Source organism: Lactuca serriola, chromosome 2 (genome assembly GCF_051521515.1).
Source record: "Lactuca serriola cultivar US96UC23 chromosome 2, Lser_US96UC23_V15, whole genome shotgun sequence".
Lineage (NCBI taxonomy): Eukaryota > Viridiplantae > Streptophyta > Magnoliopsida > Asterales > Asteraceae > Lactuca > Lactuca serriola.
The window spans coordinates 145,948,452-145,972,399 of record NC_136409.1 but is presented as its reverse complement, the minus strand read 5'-3'; the positions used below and the strand labels follow the sequence as shown (position 1 = coordinate 145,972,399).

The window sequence follows — 23,948 nt, the reverse complement described above, 5'->3', positions numbered from 1 at the left end:
TCCAGAATCAGGACAAGTCTCGGTTCCTATAGCCAACTTGTTTGAAGAATACATGCGCCTGTTTGATGAACCATAAAAGGCAGCAACCTCAAAAGCGAAAGCCACATATAAGAAAGTTGAAAATCTTTAGAAAGTCATAGATAAAGTTGCTAAAGAGATGGAAAATGAACCTCCAACTGCTAAGGGCAATCCACCATTACACGGGGAAAGATCAACAACCACAGAAACAAACAAAGCATCTTTCGAGGGGGAGGATTCAGTTTCGTCTTCATCTCATAAAGGCTCAGAAAAAGAGGAAAGTTCAGCTCAAAATTCACCTATTGACAGTACAAACGAGGAGGAGGACTCTACTCCCACAGGGAATACAACCTTGAGTGAAGACACAGGTTATACTTCATCAGTCGAGGGGGAGAAAGAGGCCGAAAGCACAACTGATGAAGGCGAAGGTGATATATCTGAAGCTAAAGTAGAAATGAATGCTGAATTAGATCCAGTATATGACCCAAATTATCCTCCATTAGTGAAATGGACCAGATACCATCCCAAAGAATAAATAATTGGTGAAACATCTGAAAATGTTCTCACACGGTCTCAAATAAAGGCGAAACAAACTGCATGATTCTCTAAAGTTAAATTCTGTATGTTTAATTCATTCGTTTCAAAGATCGAACCAAAAAATGTAAATGCTGCACTTGATCATTCAGATTGGGTCCAAGCAATGCAAGATCAGCTTCATGAATTTGAACGAAACTGAGTTTGGAGGTTGATACCTACACCAAAGGATGCGTCTGTTGTTGGATTGAAGTGGGTTCTCAAAAATAAGTTGGATAAAGAAGGGAATGTCATTCGCAACAAGGCTCAATTGGTCGTAAAAGGATATTGTTAAGAATTAGGGATAGATTATGAAGGAACCTTCGCTTCGATAGCTAGGTTGGAATCAGTAAGGATCTTCTTGGCATATGCAGTTCATAAAAACTTCGAAGTTTTCCAAATGGATGTTAAATGTGCCTTCTTGAATGGAGAATTAGAAGAAATAGTCTATGTTGAACAACTGCCTGGGTTTGTAAACGAGAAATTTCCCGATTAGTGCTATGTGCTAGATAAAGCAGTGTATGGATTAAAGCAAGCACCGAGAACCTGGTATGAAACCTTAACTCATTTTCTAAAAATGTCAAAATTTAAGCAAGGTTCGGTTGACCCTACCTTCTTTCGAAAGAAAGAAGGCGAACATCTAATTATTGTTCAAATTTATGTTGATGATATCATCTTCGACTCTACGAATCCTAGTTTAACAGTTGAATTCAGAAAGTTGATAGAGACTAAATTTGAAATGAGCGCAATGGGTCCAATTTATTTCTTTCTTGGTTTAAACATTAGACAGGGAACAAAAGGTATATTCATCAACCAGGAGGCTTATACGAAGACCTTACTAACAAAATTCGGAATGATGGGCGACTCAAAAGTAAAGGTTCCAATGGTATTTGGCACTAAACTAACGCCATCTCTAGAAAAACCTGCTGTTGACATAACAAAATATCGTCAAATGATAGGTTCACTTATGTCTTTAACGGCTAGTAGACCAGACATTATGTTTTATGTGTGTTATTGTGCCAGGTTTCAAGCTAATCCAAGAGAACCTCACATGGTTGCTGTGAAGAACATATTCCGTTACCTAAAGCGAACCTCTTCTCTCGGTCTCTGGTACCCTGCAAGATCTGGATTCTTCATTGAATCTTATTCTGATGCTGATCTAGGAGGATGTCGACTGGACAGAAAGAGCACCATAGGTGGATGCCAATTTCTTGATGGAAAACTTTTTAGCTGGCAGTCCAAGAAGCAAACTTGTGTGTCATTATCTACAGCCGAAGCTGAGTATATTGCTACAGCCTCTTGCATTTCTCAAGTAATCTGGATTCAAAGTCAACTGAGAGACTATGGGCTAAGTATGAAGAAGATACCTCTTTATTGCGACTCAGAAAGTGCAATAAGGATTTGTCACAATCCGGTGCAACATTCAAAGACTAAGCATATTGCACTTAGATACCACTTCATTAAAGATCATGTTGAAGATGGGAATATAGAAGCACACTTTGTTCGATCTAGTGATCAATTGGCCGATATATTCACTAAGGCGTTACCTGAAGCACTCTTTAACAGAATCTTACAAGGCTTTGGTATGATGAAAGCAGACTCGGTACCGAATCCTCAATCTTATCACTAAAACTTAGACAAGAGAAATGGAGCAACCGCTCGGTCTATTTGGGCTCCTTAATTTCTTTTTTTGGAACCAAAATGCACCGACCTCTCGGTCTATTTCGGCTCCTTAAAATTTTTTTTGGGAACCAAAATGCACCGGTCGCTCGGTCTATTTCGCTTCATTCCACTAAGATAAGGTTTCGGTTGTATTTTGTTTCTGTTTCTTTTCTTTTCTTTAAATTGTTTAATGTTTATTTAAACCTTTTTCTTTTTCTATTTTTATTCTTTTTCAGAAAACTTCAAAAATTCAAAAATATTTTCTTTTTCTGTTTTTATTCTTTTTCAGAAACTTCAAAAATTCAAAAATATTTTTTTTTTTGTGTGTGGTATATTTGTTTGTTCGTGCCTCATTTCAATCCCAAGGATACACGTAGAACAGAAAATGGAGCTGGTACATGTATGATGTGTATTTTATGAACTAGTTAAGTGTCCCTAGATGCATGCTGCTGCATGTTGACTCAAGCCTCTACGACCTAGAGCAAGGCCTTAATGATTCGATCGAATCCTATCGTTTCTTCCCAAACAGGCAATTCTTATTTACTCGGTCTAGAGCTACCTTACTCTTCTCATATGAGTTAAGAGTTTCTCTGCATTGTCCTCCTATATAGCAGAAGGTAACTTAATTTCTTTCACTATCCTCAAACCATTCTCCATCTACTATCGGTTCATAATTGTAACCCTTGAGACTCTCGGTTCTTACCACTGAGGTTTATGGTTGCAAAACATCTGTGTTTATGATCTTAGATACGTATACCACGTGCTGAGTGAAACCCAAAATTCAACACCACTAATGAATTAACGGTGAATTTTTATATTCAAGAACTTACTTGGTACCGAATGAAATCTCTTTTATTTGCGAGGTCTTTTATGAATTTGTCTATTACCAAGACTATTCTTCCCATAAAGATCCAATTTTTTTTTTTTTTGGGATTTCTATACACTCTTTTGTCATCACAAACTAACACCTGCCTACTTGTTCAACAGACCACATCGGTCTCACAAGTACTTCCTCCGACACTCGGTCTTATTTTAAGTATTGATGTTCGGTTGAAGATAAGCCACCATAAGCCTATGTCATGAAAAGAAGCCTTTCAATATTTATTAAAAAAACACTTGATCGTATTCTCGGGAATCTACACAAGCACTTTGAGTCTCTCTTGACTTCGAAGGAAGCGATTCTTGCCCGAAATCCTCTGTTTTTCGTCTGATTGTCAGACATTACTCACAACCCATACACATTTGCTTTATTATTTTATCTTTTGTCACTCTAATGCATGATTTTTTTTTTTAATTTTCCTCATTCTATTGATGATATTTTTGAGTATATTTATCATCAAGTGCATCAAGGGCAATTTTGGTTCCGATGGTACATTCTAATTCAAATGCAGATTGTTGAAATCTTTTTGTGCGCATGAATTTGAACGGTTGCTATACGCACACGCACTGATGCCTACCTTGGAACATCCACCCTGTCAAATTGCGCTTTTTTAGGCTACTTTTTAGAGATAACGTCACAATCGTCATGATTTTCTCTCTGCTACCAACAGTATATAAAGGGATTGCACGATTCATTGTCTTCTACCACTTCAAACAGAGAGTTCTCACTACCGAACAACAAGCTGCTTTGGATGCTCTTGACAAGTCGAGTAACTGCGGCAAAAGAGTGACTACAAAGAAGGAGACAATCGAGCATAAAACTTCTAAGTCTTCCAAAAGCAAGAAGCAAAAGTCAGAGACAGAGAGTTCTTCTAAGCCAAAGAAGATTAAACAAATGGCACGAAAACCTAAGGGTCCAAATTCTCCACAATTTGACAATGAAGATGACAAAGAAGCCGAATCTCCTCATGTGTCTCCAAGAGGTAATACTCCACCTCGTTCTCTTACCCCAACTCAACAAGTTAAGATTCCAACTCCACCTCTATCAGCAAAACAATCACCTCCTAAACCAGAAGATGTTAAAATTCCTACTCCACCCCCTTCCCCAAAACAAACAACCCCAAAACAAACACCTCTGAAACAACCACCTCCAACACCGACACCGAATGTTCCAGTTTCGGTTGTTCCCACTTCTATAACAAAAACTTTTCTACCACCTCCACCAGTTTCTTCTGTTTCTATTTCCACAACACCTTTATCTACTCCAATCATTACCCCAGTCACAACCACTACTATCCCTGAACAAACAGGTAGGGTCAACGTATCTCATACGGGGGCACCTACTGTATCCGAAACCCCTGTCATCACTATAGCTCTCTCGCCAACCCAATCAAGTGATTTTGGTGCTACTCTAGGAGGAGACAATGATGAGTATGACTCCACATACTTTAGTCCCTATCGGTTACAATCTGATGAAGATACTGAAGCTCCTATCCATCGCCAACACTTAGGCAATATTCATGAAAAGTTGGATACATTGCTTGCTGATACTAAAGCCTATGGAGGGGTTGTTCTTAAAGCTTTTGTGGAGACAACTATAGAGCAATATAGAAAAGATATGGATAAATCAACCGATGTTGTCAAAGAATCGACTTTAGTGTGCAAGAAAGCTTCTGCTGATGTTACTGAAGTTATTCGCACCACACAGATCTTTTTAGATTTTTTGAAAGGGCATGCGGATACGAATGCTGCTACAATTCGTGAATCGGTTGCCTCCATTTCCCAATCTTTAAAGGAAGAACAAACAAAGTTTGAAGAAGTTCGTTCCTTTATGAAAGCTGATAATGCCTCTCTCATTAGTTCGGTTTCCTCCAAACTGGACTCCCTGCATGCAGATATTGCAAAAGAGGGTGCTCTAAAAGAAGAAATTGCACGACAAGCCTCTACGATTGCAGTTCAGCAAGTCCAACTTGCTCACGCAGAGAAGGAAATTTCGCTGTTGAAAACTGAAAGAGCCGTTTTTCGTAGTTGTGCAAATGATGTTAAGGACATGTTGACCAATATACATGGTGCTCATGATCCAATTCTTACTCTCACCATCCGTAATAATCTCCCAAGCAAAATGCTTCCTGCCCTTGCTATTCTTCATGAAATGAAAGGTGTTTCGGAGCCTTTTATTACTCCAAAACAAGGGGGAGAGGGATCTTAGAAAGAAGTCATCATAAAAAAATTGAAGGATAATGTAGCTTCAGGTTCTGGCCCAATAGAAAAGCTGAACCAGATTGTAAATGACAGCGAAAGTGATGATACAGATGAGACTATTGATGATGCCCTGAAAAGAAAGAAAATGGATAAAGAGTTCGATGAAAATTTGAAGATCACGAAGGAGGCTGAGGAAACAGAGCGACGAAACAAAGAAACGGAGGATATCTTACAATGTAAGAAGGCTCTATTTCCTAAATGGACTCGGGATGTGTTGATCAGTCAAGCAATTAAATCACCGAGTATCTACTGGTTAGAACTGATTGCTTCGTTTGACTGCGACAATTCCAAGGACTCACAATTTGATATGTCGATTACAAGGAAGGCATTTACTTTTCACTGTTTTGACTCAACTGTTGAGGTTCCCTTTCCAAGTCCAAAGGTTGACCGAGAGCTTATCGAGTGGTACTTAAAGTATAGTCAACCTCAATATCTGACATGGAGTGTACAAAAGATTGTAATTGTCCAGGTATTGAAGCCGACTCCAGCTAACAAGTTTGTAAATGTCCATTTCAATGTTACACGAGGGACTACAAACTCTGTCTCTTTGATATCTCTGGCTGATCTTCCCAATCTCAATCGACACGATTGGATTTTGCTATTCAACATTCTGCTTAATAATTCCAAGGAGTATGAATCGATTCTAGAATATTTAAAAAGAATGTAGGGATCCTATATCCATGAAGTTGCAACATTGGATCGGGAGATAACAAAGGTAATGAACAAGAAGCCGACAGTCAAGCCTACTCAAAAGCCTGGTGATGTGAACAAGATGAAGATTAGGCAAATTGACTCAACTCATTTAACTGTGATGTTTACGAAGGGTGACAATCATAAGTTCTTGTTCGATTTGGTATATAAACATCTGTTTTCTACTGACTGCTTGGAGCACATTATCAATCTGATACATCGGTGCAAGTGTGACAACCCAAAATTTATTCCGTCATTATAACCCGTTTCCGTTAATAGAATATTCTATTTTATAAAAGTTTCCTTAATTTGGGGTCGAAAAATAAATAAATGTTTTATTTTATTTTCATTTTATGTTAATATCGTCGTAATAAAATAAATAAAAACACGTAAATTATCTTTCCATTTTATTGGAAAAAGTTTATTTTAATTACGACCATTTAACCGGGTAAAAAGTTTAAACCTCGTTAAACATAAGTATCGGGTAGTCGTATACCGGGTACAACACCCAATCCCTATATAAGGGTGGGTGGACACTCCTTAGAACCCTTTTACCACACTAGACCCACTTCCTCTCTCTACTCTCTCTCCTCAAGTCCGATCTCACCTCAAAACCACAAGTTTCCGCTTCCAAAACATAAGTTCCCATACCCTAACTTGTTCTAAACATCATTTCTTAATGTTATGGCTCAAGAATTATGCAACAAGGCTGAAATCAAGGAGTTTACGATCTAAGAACCTCCTTAGGCCGTAAACACCTAAAAATGGAGCCAAAATGCCCTAAATCTCTCCTTTAGGCTTAGAAACTAGTTTTGGGTTAGACCTTGAAGTGTTTGAACCATAAATCCTCAAGCTTGAGGGCTTGAAAGAGGGTTTACGGTCCAAGCATATGCTTAGACCGTAAACACCCTCTAAGTATGCAAATCAAGCCCAAAACACTTCCAAACCACATTTAGGCTTAAAATATGACTTGGGGACTTACCATTTCCCACTTGGAACACCCAAACAACATCATTTGAAGGGAAAAAAAGAGTTTACGGCCCAAGCATATGCTTAGACCGTAAACTCCCCTAAAACATGCCAAATGAAGCTTTAACCCCCGAAAAAGCCTTATACCCTCACTAGAACTTGTTAGGAATGAGCCTAGGACCTCGAAATCAAAGTATGGAAGGTGTCCAAGAGTTTACTACCGTAAACTCCCAAGGAGTGGTCCTTGGACCGTAAACTCCAAGGGAGTACCCTCGTTTAACCTTAATTACCCCTATAGCTTTGTATATTTCCTTAGAATCCCTTCTAGAACCATAAGAGGCTTGAAAACACTCACTTACACTCCTCCCATGAGTTTACGTCCATAAACTGATGGGGGATGTGGTCTCTTAGCCGTAAACTCATCAAGGATGGGTTTGCAGGAGTAAACTCCATAGTGAGGTCTAAAACTCCTTCCTAGCAACCCATTAGCCTTCTAGCACTCAACCATAGAACTTTTAATCACATTAGGTTGCCAAAATGTGTTTAATTAGATTTTAAATCACTAATTACTTGTAAACATATGTCTTCATATGTTACTAGGGTCTTAAAGGGTGTACAAGTCTTCACTTGACACCAAACGCTCATCCGACACTTCCACCCGATCTACTGATTGCAGGTGAGTTCATACCCCTTAATGAACCTTTTTAAATGTTTTTACATTTTTTAAGGGGGGGGATACAAGTATAATGCTACAAGTTTTATTATCAAATCATATGTGATTCACAATTTATCATCAAAAAGGGATTTTTCCACACTTTTAGCTACTTACCAATAAAACTGTTTTAATTAATTATCAAATGCATTTTTAAGATTTAATTGTTGATAAACTATTTTCAAAACTGTGTTTAAACTACTTTTCTTTTAAAATATATCTACACTAATATATTTATATAAGTTAGACTTGAAGGACATAGGACCGATAGCTCGCCTTATTTCATGTTCTTCTTTGATGTGGTCTTAGGGTATCTGTTGTGCGTCCAACTGCCGTTGATTCTTAGTTATATATCATATATATTTGTGTTAGATATGAAAGTCTCCATCATATACAATACCTTTGTTATTCAAACGCACGAAACCATACACTCTAGTTAACTATAATAGGTATAGTTAAGACTACTGCTCGTTACCTCTACTACTACTATACTCACTATAACTGCTATTATTACAAGTTAATACACTTATAAGAGAACACTCTATGAACTATACTATAATACAAGAGAATACACGAATCCAGAGTATAACACACTATCCCTCTATAAGACACTCTACCGCGCTACCACCTTGTGACCAGGGCTTTCCGGAAGGAAGGAAACACTACATGTATAGATCTATACGGGGCGGACACTATTACATCCCGACTGTTAACTACAGTCCAAGCCGACTAGGCCCAGGGGTGGCACTACATCATTACACTACACATGACCGGGAAGGTCATTGGGTTCTCTATTATCATTCAGTCTGGTTACATGTGGGGTTACCCCTTTATCCAAATTAATACACTAAGACTTAAGTCTAAGATAACATCCCGAATTAAGTAAATATTTATTACTAATTGAAGTTTTCACCACTACTACTGTCAGCAGGCATAAATTTTCTTCATCTATGTTACTCAAATGAGATTCATTACTGTACTTTTATAACTGAAGGTTTTCAATGATAATACTTCTACACACTCAAAGGATTTAACTTACAAATGTATCTTTCTGGAAAATATAGGATTTTCTAGGGATTTCTACTAGTCCCAAACATTAGTTTCAGTTTTTATATTACATGTTCGTAAAACTCTCTTTTACACAAACAACGACACTAAATTCTTATGAACTCACCAGCTTTATGCTGATACTCGTTTTCAAAATAACTTGTATCCTCACGTCAAAAATAGACACGTACAGGTGCAGCTTTTGGAGAAGATGGAGCACATACAAGACCCATCTTTTATTTTGTTATACTTTTGGTGTCCATTAAACTTTTACAAAACACGTTTGTAATTAAATTTACTATTTAAATGCAATGGTTGTTGTCGCTTGATCTTACTATTATGCAATTGTTATGATACTGTACATGACGTCCTCCACCCCAGAACGTATTCCACCATTCTCGGTTTTGGGGTGTGACAGATTGGTATCAGTGCATTGTTTATAGTAAATCAAGTATATCAACCTATAAAAGATATACGAACTATAAACACTTCAGGACTAAAACACTCTTACCAAGAATATATACTTCTAAATACTAAAATATTTAATTAAGTATATATATATATATGTATATATATATATATATATATATATATATATATATATATACACTCACCACTACGAAAGGGTCGGTATCATACTAGAATAGAACAAAAGTATTAAGATTGTTGAACAACACAATTAAGCTTAGAGACATATAGTCACATCTGGATGGATGTAGCCTGATCAACTATATTTTCCAGGAGTTACTAGCATGTGCCTAAGAGTGATTGTGGTGTTGCAAATAGTCTAAGAACCTACCAACACTACCACAAGAACGTTAGAACAAGAATACTATAGGAGTATTCTGCACTCTACTAACTACATATGTGATAACTAAAAGGGTCGTTACTGGTAGGACAATAGTTGCTAAGTGGATACACCACGGTTACATGTGACTAGGGCATAATAGACTCCGAATCTGTGACCTTTGCTTCATTTCCTGTTCTTGTTTGATTGGGGATTTGAAGTTAGGGTTGCTTATTCGAAGGACTATCTTGCTTCGGTTACATGTAATTGGTATGCACTACGCAAGTATTGGGTCGACCAATAACGATCCATCTCATAAGTATCCTAGATAAGTACGTCTATTAACCTTTCTCTCCCCATTCTCGCGTAGATAGCATGGCTGGCTTCCACTACCCCGACGATCCGTATTATCCAAACCAAGGCAACGGAGGATGGCTCGATGAGGAGGCAGAAGATGATCACCCGATCCCTTTGGATGATCACCATGCAGAAGGCTTCTCGGATAGCTCCAGCTCCGAGCAAGAAGTTAACAACCTACCCCCTGTAGCTCCAAACCCCAACCCCCATCCAGCATTTCAAGGTCCCACTCCCATGTGGCCAATAACCTTAAACCGATGGAGCGAGGAGCAGGGTCAACCCTTACCTTATAATGGAGAGCGAAGCTTCTACAACATAAGCGAGGGAGGATCAGCAGACCAAGTTCTGCCTATCATGGTCCGAATGATTGCCAAGAACGTCGAGCAAGGTCAAGCAACCATTGGCCGAGTTGTAGAAGTGGATGCCGATTCAAATCTCAACACTGTTCGCATCCGCCAACTTGAAGAAGCTATGGATGGGACGAGGAGGACCAACGAGGCTCTGCAGCAACAGTTAGCTGCATCCCGAGCTGAAGTTAGGGAACTACGAGCACATCAGAGGGCTCATGAACGACATCTTCAGGAAGTTATGCGCCAACTAGCTGATCTGAGGGTTCGCCCAATGGGGACCCGTCGCCAGTAGAAGATGTCGAAACATCTCGCTCTTTTGTTTAAGGACTAGCCTTTTCTTTTCTATGCTCAGTAGAGCACTTGTGTGTAAACATTCCTAACTTTGAAAGTACTCTAATTAGGCCTCTAGACTCCCAACATTTTCCTTATGGTTTGATGTAAGACCTACTGTTAGGTCACCTTTTCTGAACTTGTATTACATCACTAATACCAGTAAATTGGCAGTTAACTACCCTATTGCTATGACTCTCTCTCTGATTTTTGGACTATGTTCATTTAGTCCATGAAACACTCTTATCATATTTGCAATTCACTCTTACTATTGTCATCATCCCTATTAACTTTCAGTGAATGATGCCTCCACGCAAGCACCCAAACAGAGGCAGACCAGCGACTCAAACTCCACCTCCACCACCTCCTCCTCCGCAATTCGATCCAGTGTTGTTTCAAACAGCTGTGCCCATAGCTGTGATGGCATCCATGGCCAAAATGAATTCTGGCGATGCTAGTGGAGCCGAAATGGCCACCAACTCCAGACATGGTGAAATCCCCTCTCGTACATAGGGGTGTACTTATAAAGACTTCATGAAATGTAAGCCCACATTTTTCAATGGGACCGGAGGAATCCATGCTCTGTCCCGATGGATCGAAAGACCCGAAGCTGTTTTCGAAATGTGCTCATGCCTCGAAGAAAGAAAAATCAAGTTCGTTGCTGCCACCTTCACTGAAAGGGCCCTGACATGGTGGAATGGCCACATCAGTTCAATCTCTCTAGTAGCAGCCAATGCCATGGGATGGGATACACTGAAGGACCTATTGAGAAAGGAGTACTGCTCTAGAGGGGAGGTTCAGAAGTTTGAAGAGGAACTTTGGAACCTCAAGATAAAGGGAACATACATAGTGGCTTATACGGCCAGGTTCTGCGACCTGGTAGCTATGTGCCCTAACATGATTCCTTCTGAGAGCAAGAAAATTGAATGATACATCTGGGGTTTAGTGCCCTCGTATCAAGGAAATGTTCTATCTTCCCATCTTGCAACCTTTGACAGCGCCAAGGAGTTGGCCCATAGGTTGATTGATCATGAAACTCCTTCCACTCCAGCAACAGCAATCACAACTGCCACTGCACCACCCAAATCAACTGACAAAAAGAGGAAGCGTTGGGATTAGAAGAAGGGCAAGAAAACTTAAACCTCCTCTAAGGACCAACAAATCGTGGTTGTCCATGCTGCCACCACTCCTGCTACCCCGATACCAGCAAAAACTTATGTTGGGAACCTGCCCAAGTGCCCCACGTGCCCCTTCCATCACAACGGCCCCTGCCGTGAATTGCAATGCACCATTTGCAGCTGGAAAGGGCATACCGTCCGGTTTTTCAGATCCCAACCCAAACCTATCTCTCAAGTCCCTAGTTCGGAAGTGATCCAGAACTGCTATGGCTGCGGTGAAGCTGGCCATTTCAAGAAAAATTGTCCGAAGGCTGGGAATGCGGGAGGAACAGGAAGACTACTCGCTATCGGCCACAACGAAGCAGTAGCGGATCCCGCAGTAGTCACGGGTACGTTCCTTCTTAACAACTCTTATGCCTACATCTTATTCGATAGTGGTGCAGAAAGAAGCTTCATAAACCAAAACTTTAAACATTTACTTAAGCAATCCCCGCAACTACTAAAAGAAACATTCGTCGTAGAAATGGCTAACGGAAAGACCGAAAGCTCTACAAAATTTACATAGGTTGTACCCTCATGTTAGACGATCATTCATTCCCAATCGATCTCATACCAGTTTTGATCAAGAGTTTCGATGTCATTGTTGGCATGGACTGGTTGACTCTTCATCGCGCAGATATTCTATGCTTCGACAAATCCATTCGCTTGAATCCACCAAATCACAAAACTCTATTGATCTACAGAGACAAACCCGGTACGAGCCTTCGTATCATCTCAAGTATTCAAGCCCATAAATACTTGCGTAAGGAATATCACGCCTTCCTTGTACACGTCGTCGACACAAGCAAGAAAGTGAGAGATCCAAAGGAAATGTTCTATCTTCCCATCTTGCAACCTTTGACAGCGCCAAGGAGTTGGCCCATAGGTTGATTGGTCATGAAAGTCCTTCCACTCTAGCAACAGCAATCACAACTGCCACTGCACCACCCAAATCAACTGACAAAAAGAGGAAGCGTTGGGATTAGAAGAAGGGCAAGAAAACTTAAACCTCCTCTAAGGACCAACAAATCGTGGTTGTCCGTGCTGCCACCACTCCTGCTACCCCGATACCAGCAAAAACTTATGTTGGGAACCTGCCCAAGTGCCACACGTGCCCCTTCCATCACAACGACCCCTGCCGTGAATTGCAATGCACCATCTGCAGCTTGAAAGGGCATACCATCCGGTTTTTCAGATCCCAACCCAAACCTATCTCTCAAGTCCCCCGTTCGGAAGTGAGCCAGAACTGCTATGGCTGCGGTGAAGCTGGCCATTTCAAGAAAAATTGTCCGAAGGCTGGGAATGCGGGAGGAACAGGAAGACTACTCGCTATCGGCCACAACGAAGCAGTAGCGGATCCCGCAGTAGTCACGGGTACGTTCCTTCTTAACAACTCTTATGCCTATGTCTTATTCGATAGTGGTGCAGAAAGAAGCTTCATAAACCAAAACTTTAAACATTTACTTAAGCAATCCCCACAACCACTAAAAGAAACATTCGTCGTAGAAATGGCTAACGGAAAGACTGAAAGCTCTAACAAAATTTACAAAGGTTGTACACTCATGTTAGACGATCATTCATTCCCAATCGATCTCATACCAGTTTCGATCAAGAGTTTCGATATCATTGTTGGCATGGACTGGTTGACTCTTCATCGCGCTGATATTCTATGCTTCGACAAATCCATTCGCCTGAATCCACCGAATCACAAAACTCTGTTGATCTATAGAGACAAACCCGGTACGAGCCTTCGTATCATCTCAAGTATTCAAGCCCATACATACTTGCGTAAGGAATATCACGCCTTCCTTGTACACATCGTCGACACAAGCAAGAAAGTGAGAGATCCAAAGGAAATGTTCTATCTTCCCATCTTGCAACCTTTGACAGCGCCAAGGAGTTGGCCCATAGGTTGCTTGATCATGAAACTCTTTCCACTCCAGCAACAGCAATCACAACTGCCACTGCACCACCCAAATCAACTGACAAAAAGAGGAAGCGTTGGGATTAGAAGAAGGGCAAGAAAACTTAAACCTCCTCTAAGGACTAACAAATCGTGGTTGTCCATGCTGCCACCACTCCTGCTACCCTGATACCAGCAAAAACTTATGTTGGGAACCTGCCCAAGTGCCACACGTGCCCCTTCAATCACAACGGCTCCTGCCGTGAATTGCAATGCACCATCTGCAGCTGGAAAGGGCATACCGTCCGTATTTTTAGATCCCAACCCAAACCTATCTCTCAAGTCCCCAGTTTGGAAGTGAGCCAGAACTACTATGGCTGCGGTGAAGCTGGCTATTTCAAGAAAAATTGTCCGCAGGCTGGGAATGCGGGAGGAACAGGAAGACAACACGCTATCGGCCACAACGAAGCAGTAGCGGATCCCACAGTAGTCACGGGTACGTTCCTTCTTAACAACTCTTATGCCTATGTCTTATTCGATAGTGGTGCAGAAAGAAGCTTCATAAACCAAAACTTTAAACGTTTACTTAAGCAATCCCCGCAACCACTAAAAGAAACATTCGTCGTAGAAATGGCTAACGGAAAGACTGAAAGCTCTAACAAAATTTACATAGGTTGTACCCTCATGTTAGACGATCATTCATTCCCAATCGATCTCATACCAGTTTCGATCAAGAGTTTCGATGTCATTGTTGGCATGGACTGGTTGACTCTTCATCGCGCTGATATTCTATGCTTCGACAAATCCATTCGCCTGAATCCACCGAATCACAAAACTATGTTGGTCTATAGAGAAAAACCCGGTACGAGCCTTCGTATCATCTCAAGTATTCAAGCCCATAAATACTTGCGTAAGGAATATCACGCCTTCCTTGTACACGTCGTCGACACAAGCAAGAAAGCGAGAGATCCAAAAGACATCCCTGTTGTATGCGATTTCCCTGATGTCTTTCCAGAAGAGCTACCAGGTTTACCTCCCAAACGTCAGGTTGAGTTCAGAATCAACCTAGTCCTAGGAGCTACCCTCGTAGCTAAGTTGCCCTATCGTTTAGCGCCTCTAGAGATGCAAGAACTATCCGGCCAACTTAACGAGCTGCTCAGCAAGGGCTTTATAAGACCGAGCTTCTCACCACAGGGAGATCCGGTCTTGTTCGTGAAGAAGAAGGATGGATCGTTCCGTATGTGCATCGATTATAGGGAACTCAACAAACTCACGGTCAAAAATTGTTACCCTCTTCCCCGTATAGACAACCTATTCGACCAACTACAAGGGGCGAGTTACTTTTCCAAGATTGATCTTAGGTCCGGGTATCACCAGTTACGAGTGCTTGAGGAGGATGTTCCGAAGATAGCCTTCCGAACTCGTTACGGGCACCACAAATTCGTAGTGATGCCCTTTGGACTGACTAACGCACCCGCAGTGTTCATGGACTTGATGAATAGGGTGTGTCGTCCATACTTAGATCAATTCGTCATCGTCTTTAATGATGACATACTCGTCTACTCTCGGAGTGAGGAAGAACACAGGAATCATCTACAACGAGTCTTAGAAACCCTACGATCGGAGAAGTTATAAGCAAAGTTCTCTAAGTGGGAATTTTGGATCCGAGGAGTTGAATTCTTAGGACACGTGGTTAGTGAGGAAGGAATTCACGTGGACCCATCCAAAATTAAAGCTATCGAGAACTGATCAGCACCGAAGACGCCTACAGAAATTCGTCAATTTATAGGCCTCGCTGGCTACTACCGCATATTCATTCAGAACTTCTCTCGGATTGCGAAACCTCTTACCATGTTGACACAGAAGGGCGTAACATTTGACTGGGAAGAGAAACAGGAAAAGGCATTCCAGACCCTGAAGCGAGCTCTGTGCACCGCACCGGTATTATCCCTTTCCGAAGGGACAGAAGATTTTGTGGTATACTGCGATGCATCGAATCGAGGGCTCGGTTGTGTCTTGATGCAACGGGGTAAGGTCATCGCCTATTCCTCAAGGCAGCTGAAGACACATGAGGTTAACTACACCACTCACGACCTCGAGTTAGGGGCATTTTTATTCGCTCTAAAGATCTGGAGACATTACCTGTATGGAATGAAGAGCATAATATACACTGATCATAAAAGCCTCCATCACATACTGAACCAGAAGGAGCTCAACATGAGACCACGACGGTGGGTCTAAGTACTCAACGATTACGACTGTGAGATTCGTTATCACCCTGGGAAAGCCAATGTAGTAGCAGACACCCTAAGTAGAAAAGAGTATTCTGGTCGAAGGGTCAAGTCGTTAACAATGACTATCCATTCGCATCTATCCGCACAGATTAAGGAGGCTCAGCTCGAAGCCTTAAAGCCTGAGAATGTGGCAGGAGAATCCCTGCAGGGAATGGACAAGAACTTGGAGGTCAAGGGTGACGGAGCCTATTATCTCATGGACCGAATCTGCACTCTGCGCCACGGTGGTTTCAGAGACTTGGTCATGAAGGAAGCACACAACACTCGATACTCCATTCACCTAGGTTCAGATAAGATGTATCTGGATCTCAAAAATCTATACTGGTGGCCTAACATGAAAGAAGAGATTGCTACCTTCGTGAGTAAGTGCCTTGCTTGCGCAAAGGTCAAGGTCGAAAACTAGAAGCCATCAGGTCTTCTCCAACAACCGGAGATACCGGAGTGGAAGTGGGAGCGGATCATCATGGATTTCATAACTAAGCTACCCAAGACAACGGGTGGGTTGGATACCATATGGGTCATCGTCGACAAATTGACCAAGGCCGCACACTTTCTACCCATCAAAGAAACAGACAAGATGGAGAAACTCACAAGAACATACATTAAGGAGATAGTACGACTTCATGGTGTCCCTGTATATATTATCTCTGATAGAGATAGTAGGTTTACTTCGAGATTTTGGCAATCACTGCAAAAAGCATTAGGGACGAGGCTGGACATGAGTACAGCCTACCATCCGCAAACTGACGGATAAAGTGAGAGGATGATCCAAACCTTAGAGGATATGCTACGAGCCTGTGTGATTGACTTTGGCAAAGCGTGGGATACACACTTACCCCTTGTGGAGTTTTCCTACAACAATAGTTATCATACGAGCATCAAGGCAGCTCCATTTGAAGCCCTCTACGGTCGGAAGTGCAGATCCCCTCTGTGCTGGGCTGCGGTGGGTGACACTCAGTTAGCTAAAGGACGAGTTCCTGACAGCACTCTCACGAGTCCGGAGATCATTCGAGAAACGACCGAGAAGATTGTACAGATTCGCGAACGATTAAAAGCCGCTAAGGATCGACAAAAAAGCTACACAGACAAAAGAATAAAACCTTTGGAATTCCAGGTGGGAGACCGAGTCCTGTTGAAAGTCTCACCCTAGAAGGGCACGATACGCTTTGGAAAGCATGGAAAGCTAAACCCAAGGTACATAGGGCCTTTCAAGATTCTCGCTAGAATCGGCCTCGTAGCTTACAAACTCAACCTACCCCACGAGCTAAGTAACATACATCCTACCTTCCATGTCTCAAACTTGAAGAAATGCCTGTCTGATGAGACTCTCGTTATCCCACTTGACGAGATCGAAGTCAATGAGATCCTCAACTTCGTGGAAGAACCTGCGGAGATTATGGACCGGGAGGTCAAACGAACAAAGCAAAGCCACATCCCAATTGTGAAGGTTCGATGGAATGCCAAACGAGGACCAGAGTTCACTTGGGAGCGCGAGGATCAAATGAAACTCAAATATCCCCATCTCTTTGCTTAGTAGTACTGTAATAACTTAGCTGTTTGAACTCTAAATTTCGGGACGGAATTTCCTTAACGAGGGGATGATGTGACAACCCAAAATTTATTCCGTCAATATAACCCGTTTCCGTTAATAGAATATTCTATTTTATAAAATTTTCGTTAATTTGGGGTCGACAAATAAATAAATGTTTTATTTTATTTTCATTTTATGTTAATATCGTCGTAATAAAATAAATAAAAACACGTAAATTATCTTTCCATTTTATTGGAAAACGTTTATTTTAATTACGACCATTTAACCGGGTAGAAAGTTTAAACCTCGTTAAACATAAGTATCGGGTAGTCGTATACCGGGTACAACACCCAAGCCCTATATAAGGGGGGGTGGACACTCCTTAGAACCCTTTTACAACACTAGACCCACTTCCTCTCTCTACTCTCTCTCCTCAAGTCCGATTTCACCACAAAACCGCAAGTTTCCGCCTCCAAAACGTAAGTTCCCTTACCCTAACTTGTTCTAAACATCATTTCTTATTGTTATGGCTCAAGAATTATGCATGAAGGCTGAAATCAAGGAGTTTACGGCCTAAGACCGCCTTAGGCCGTAAACACCTAAAAATGGTGCCAAAATGCCCTAAATCTCTCCTTTAGGCTTAGAAACTAGTTTTGGGTTAGACCTTGAAGTGTTTGAACCATAAATCCTCAAGCTTGAGGGCTTGAAAGAGGGTTTACGTTCCAAGCATATGCTTAGACTGTAAATACCCTCTAAGTATGCAAATCAAGCGCAAAACACTTGCAAACCACATTTAGGCTTAAATATGACTTGGGGACTTACCATTTCGGACTTGGAACACCCAAACAACATCATTTGAAGGGCAAACAAGAGTTTACGGCCCAAGCATATGCTTAGACCGTAAACTCCCCTAAAACATGCCAAATGAAGCTTTACCCCCCTAAAAAGCCTTATACCCTCACTAGAACTTGTTAGGAATGAGCCTAGGACCTCGAAATTAATGTATGGAAGGTGTCCAAGAGTTTACTACCGTAAACCATGTGGTTTATGGCCGTAAACTCCCAAGGAGTGCTCCTTGGACCGTAAACTCCAAGGGAGTACCCTCCTTTAACTTTAAACACCCCTATAGCTTTGTATATTTCCTTAGAATCCCTTCTAGAACCATGGGGGATGTGGTCTCCCAGCCATAAACTCATCAAGGATGGGTTTGTCAGGAGTAAACTCCATAGTGAGGTCTAAAACTCCATCCTAGCAACCCATTAGCCTTCTAGCACTCAACCATAGAACTTTTAATCACATTAGGATGCCGAAATGTGTTTAATTAGAGTTTAAATCACTAATTACTTGTGAACATATGTCTTCATATGTTACTAGGGTCTTAAAGGTTGTACAAGTCTTCACTTGACACCGAACGCTCATCCGACACTTCCACCCGATCCACTTATTGCAGGTGAGTTCATACCCCTTAATGAACCTTTTTAAATGTTTTTACATGTTTTAGGGGGGGATACAAGTATAATGCTACAAGTTTTAGTATCAAATCATATGTGATTCACAATTTATCATCAAAAAGGGATGTTTCCACACTTTTAGCTACTTACCAATAAAAGTGTTTTAATTAATTATCAAATGCATTTTTAAGATTTAGTTGTTGATAAACTACTTTCAAAACCGTGTTTAAACTAATTTTCATTTAAAATATATCTACACTAATATATTTATATAAGTAAGACTTGAAGGACATAGGACCGATAGCTCGCCTTATTTCCTATTCTTGTTTGATGTGGTCTTAGGGAATCTGTTGTCCGTTCGACTATCGTTGATTTCTTAGTTATATATTATATATATTTACGTTAGATATGAAAGTCTTCATCATATACAATACCTTTATTATTCAAAGGCACGAAACCATACACTGTAGTTAACTATAATAGGTATAGTTAAGACTACTACTCGTTACCTCTACTACTACTATACTCACTATAACTACTATTATTACAAGTTAATACACATATAAGAGAACACTCTATGAACTATACAAAAAGGCTACTATACTATAATACAAGAGAATACACGAATCCAAAGTATAACACACTATCCCTCTATAAGACACTCTACCGCACTTACACCAGGTGATCAGGGCTTTCCGGAAGGAAGGCAACACTACATGTATAGATCTATATGGGGCGGACACTATTACATCCCGAATGTTAACTACAGTCCGAGCCGACTAGGCCTAGGGGTGGCACTACATCACTACGCTACGCATGACCGGGAAGGTCATCGGGTTCTCTATTATCATTAAGTCTGGTTACATGAGGGGTTACCCCTTTATCAAAATTAATACACTAAGACTTATGTCTAAGCTAACATCCCGAAGTAAGTAAATATCTATTACTAATTGAAGTTTTCACCACTACTACTGTCAGCAGGCATAACTTTTATTCATCTATGTTACTCAAATGAGATTCATTACTATACTTTTATAACTAAAGGTTTTCAATGATAATACTTCTACACACTCAAAGGATTTCAATTAAAAATGTATCTTTCTGAAAAATATAGGATTTTCTAGGGATTTCTACTACTCCCAAACATTAGTTTCAGTTTTTATATTACATTTTCGTAAAACTCTCTTTTACACAAACAACGACACTAAATTCTTATGAACTCACCAGCTTTATGTTCATACTCATTTTCAAAATAACTTGTATCCTTAGGTCAAAGATAGACAGGTACTGGTGCAGCTTTTAGAGAAGATGGAGCACATACAAGACCCATCTTTTATTTTTTTATACTTTTGGTGTCTATTGAACATTACAGTACACCTTTGTAATTAAACTTACTGTATAAATGCAATGGTTGTTGTCGCTAGTTTTTACTATTATGCAGTTGTTATGATATTGTACATGACGTCCTCCACCCCATAACGTATTCCACCGTTCTCGATTTTGGGGTGTGACCGCAAGCAAAACTCGGATGCTAATAAGAAAATTTTTACTGATATGCTTCGGTGGTATATCACCTTTCAGTACCATCTGTTAGCTATCATACCGAGAGTGTTCAAAACGGTGAAGAAGCCCTCGGTTCCTAAACAAAGTTGAAGTCTCGGTCCCAAAGACACAAAGGGGGAGATTGTTGGGGCTTATTGTGTTGTGTCTTAGGGATTTTTGTATATATCCGGATTGGGCCTACCCATCCGTGATTATCTCTTAGGGTTATACTATATATATGCATGCATGTATGCATTATGTTTTACACGACTTATTAATTACGCTTGAGTTTTGTAACCCTAAACACCTCTACAGTCGAAGTTTTTAATCGAGCTCTTCTGAGGTGTTGAAGCATTAATCATTCAACATATTCAAGCCATATTCTTGTTCACGTTACGTACTTTCTTGTTTGCGTACTTAGAATCAATCGATCCTGATAGAACTTTGTTCTAACACAAACTCTATAGAAGAAGTACCAGCAAAAACATCAATATTGGTTTTAGCAGTTTTCATAAAAGGCCTTCCTAAAATAATTGAGTTTGCATCATAAGTGTCCAAGTTTCCCACGCCAAAATGTGAAAATCAGTGACACAAATCAAATTATCCACTTGAACGAGAACATCCTCTAGTACACCTTTTGGGTGTACCGTTGAGTGGTTAGCCAATTGTATAATTGTCCCGGTATTTTGCAAAGTTTCAATTTTTAAGTTTTCAAAAACAAAATAGGGAAGGACATTGACTGAAGCTCCAAGATCAAGCATGGCTTTTCGAAAGTCAAGGTTCCCCAATTTACAAGGAACTGAGAAAATCCCCGGATCCTTGCACTTTGGAGGTAAGCCTTTTTGTAAAATAGTGGAGATATTTTCGCCAGCTTTTACAATCTCATTAAATTTCATTTTTTTTTCTTTGAGTTGCATAAAATTTTCAAAAATTTAGCATAGCGAAGGATATGTTGGATAATATCTAAAAGTGGGATGTTTACCTCAACCTTGTGAAGAATTTCCATAATATCTTCATCATCTCTTTCGTGCTTTGTGGTCCTCAGTCGCGATGGGAAGAGAGGTAGCGGCTTGTATTCTATCAGAACTGGCTTGGGTAGTGTTGCAGTTTTTTTTTCTTTGTCTTTTTCAACTTCTTCTTCAACCAAAACCTCTTTATACTCTTCATCTTCAATTCCTTTTTCCGTCTCTTCCACATCTTCAGCTTCAACCATAACTTCTTCAAATTCTTCCTCAACCTTATTTTTTGGTTCATATAAGCTTGATCCTTCATATGTCTTTCCGCTTCTCAAAGAAATAGCACTCCCATTGTGCTTTGGATTGTTTTCTGTACGCCCTGGTAATTTTCCTTGAGATTCCAGTCGACCCATAGAAGTGGCAAGTTTAGACACCTGTTGCTCCAGATTTTTGATATTGGCTCTATTTTCGTTCAAGAAGGCTTGGGTGCTCATGGCTAGACTATTCACTATATCTTCTAGGGCCACGTTGGAACTACTGGGTTGCTTATTTGTGTTCTGATTCTGAAAATTTCAATTCTGAAAATGTTGTTGTTGACGATTCTGAAAATTGGGCTTGTAATGAGAATTCTGCTGAAAGTTTGTTTCCTGAAAACCCGGTGGTGGCTGAAATTGTTGCCTTTGCTGATAATTGTTCTGATAAAAATTTGGAGGTTGATTATAAGTCTTATGTTGTCTGTATCCTCCAACAGCTTTGACTGGAGCAACATCCTCTAGCGAAATTGGACACATATCAGTTGGATGTTCCGTCTTCAAGAATATTCCACATGGTTTCTTCGCAGCAACTTTTTCTTTAGTCAATAGCAACACTGCCTTCGTGAGCTCCATAATCTGAGCTTCCAGATGAACATTACTGACTTTCTTGACACCCATTGGCTGATCTGGATACCACTCATCTTCTTTTCCAGAATGTTTAGACTCAATTGCTAGCTTTTCGATCAGCTCTCTGATTTCAGTTGGTGTCATATCACCCAAATAACCACCACTGGAAGCATTTATAAGGTGTCTTTCCATGGGTGTCAGACCTTCACAAAAACAATTATTGAGCTGGTATTCACTAATTCCATGTTGGGGGCAACGAACCAACAACTTCTTGAATCTCTCCCATTAGGTATATAAAGCTTCTCATCTTCCTTGTTTGATCCCAAGGATTTCTCTTTTGAGACTGGAAAATCGTGTTTTTGGAAAGTATTTTTCTAAAAACAGTTTCGCAAGCTCGGTCCAAGTGGTGATGGAACCGGATGGGAGTTCGTGTAACTATTCCATTACTGAATCTTGAAGTGAAAAGGGGAATGCCCTTAGTTTGATCTCATCTTTCAGTAACTGCATGTGGCTTTATTCCTGAACCAACAACATTAAATTCCTTGAGAAATTTATGTGGGTCTTCGTTTTCCAGTCCGTGGAACGTGGGAAGAAGATGAATCAACCCAGATTTGAGTTTGAAGTTCTGGGCTTCTAGAAATGTAATGCAAAGAGGCTGATGGTTGACCTCTTGAGTGGCCCACTCTCTAAGGGTCTTTTCTGCTTCGTCTCCACTCATGGTTGATCCTTCAGATTCGATTTCTGAAGAGTCTGTGGTTTCAGATTAGATATAAGAGGGTGGGGAATATGTTTTATAAGGGCTGTTTTTAGGAGAAGATGGGGTTACTGTGGGAAAAAATGGGTCAAATTCGTTCCACAAGGGAGTGCCTTGTGGCATGGAGGTTTCTGGAGGTATGGATGATGATGATGAACCACTTAATTGTTTTCTCCTTTTTGGTTCTTTCTTCAGTTTCCTTGCAGTTCACTCAATTTCTGGATAAAAAAACTAACGGTGTACCTTAACGAAAATTTCTTGGCATAAAATTATTAGAAAGCACCGTGTCCCCGGCAACGGTGCCAATTTGTTGACACGCTATCACGTGCGTATTAAGCAAATAAATTATCACTGCTGGTTGCACTAAAAGTATAGCATAGGGAAATAGGTTCGAATCCTCAGGGACACAGCCTAATGGTCAATGCCTTTTTGCATCAGGCACAATTTAGTCAAGAAACAGAAAATATAAAAGGGGGTTTTAATTAAAAACTAAAAACTAAAAACTAAAAATGCAGTAATATTAAACTAAAAGAAAACAAATATTAAAAACGGTTTCAGCTCTGCTGCGACTTTCCTAATCATGCAATCAATATTGACCTGGTTATTTGAGATTTCTCTTTTACCTAAATTAGTTAATCAAAACAAGCTCTTTTAATTAACCCTAAATTTTTACTGTCTAATTAAACAAGCTCTTAATTAAGATCAGAAAAGTTGCATTAACTTTTTTGTAAATTTCCCAGCAATACCCAATACTTCTCACAAGCTTGGAAGCGTAAAGATATGATTTTTACAGTTTATATCAGAGTTAAATTCCAAAACGGAACCAATAGGATACTTGTTACT

At 40.3% G+C, this 23,948-nt stretch overlaps 1 non-coding gene across 1 annotated transcript; it reads left to right on the top strand.

The window, feature by feature from the left end:
• The first annotated feature begins 22,589 nt into the window (after positions 1 to 22,589).
• On the top strand, positions 22,590 to 22,696 carry LOC145090912 (small nucleolar RNA R71). The gene has a single exon (XR_013701834.1). It is a non-coding gene; the product is annotated as a small nucleolar RNA R71 (small nucleolar RNA).
• Positions 22,697 to 23,948: the final 1,252 nt, after the last annotated feature.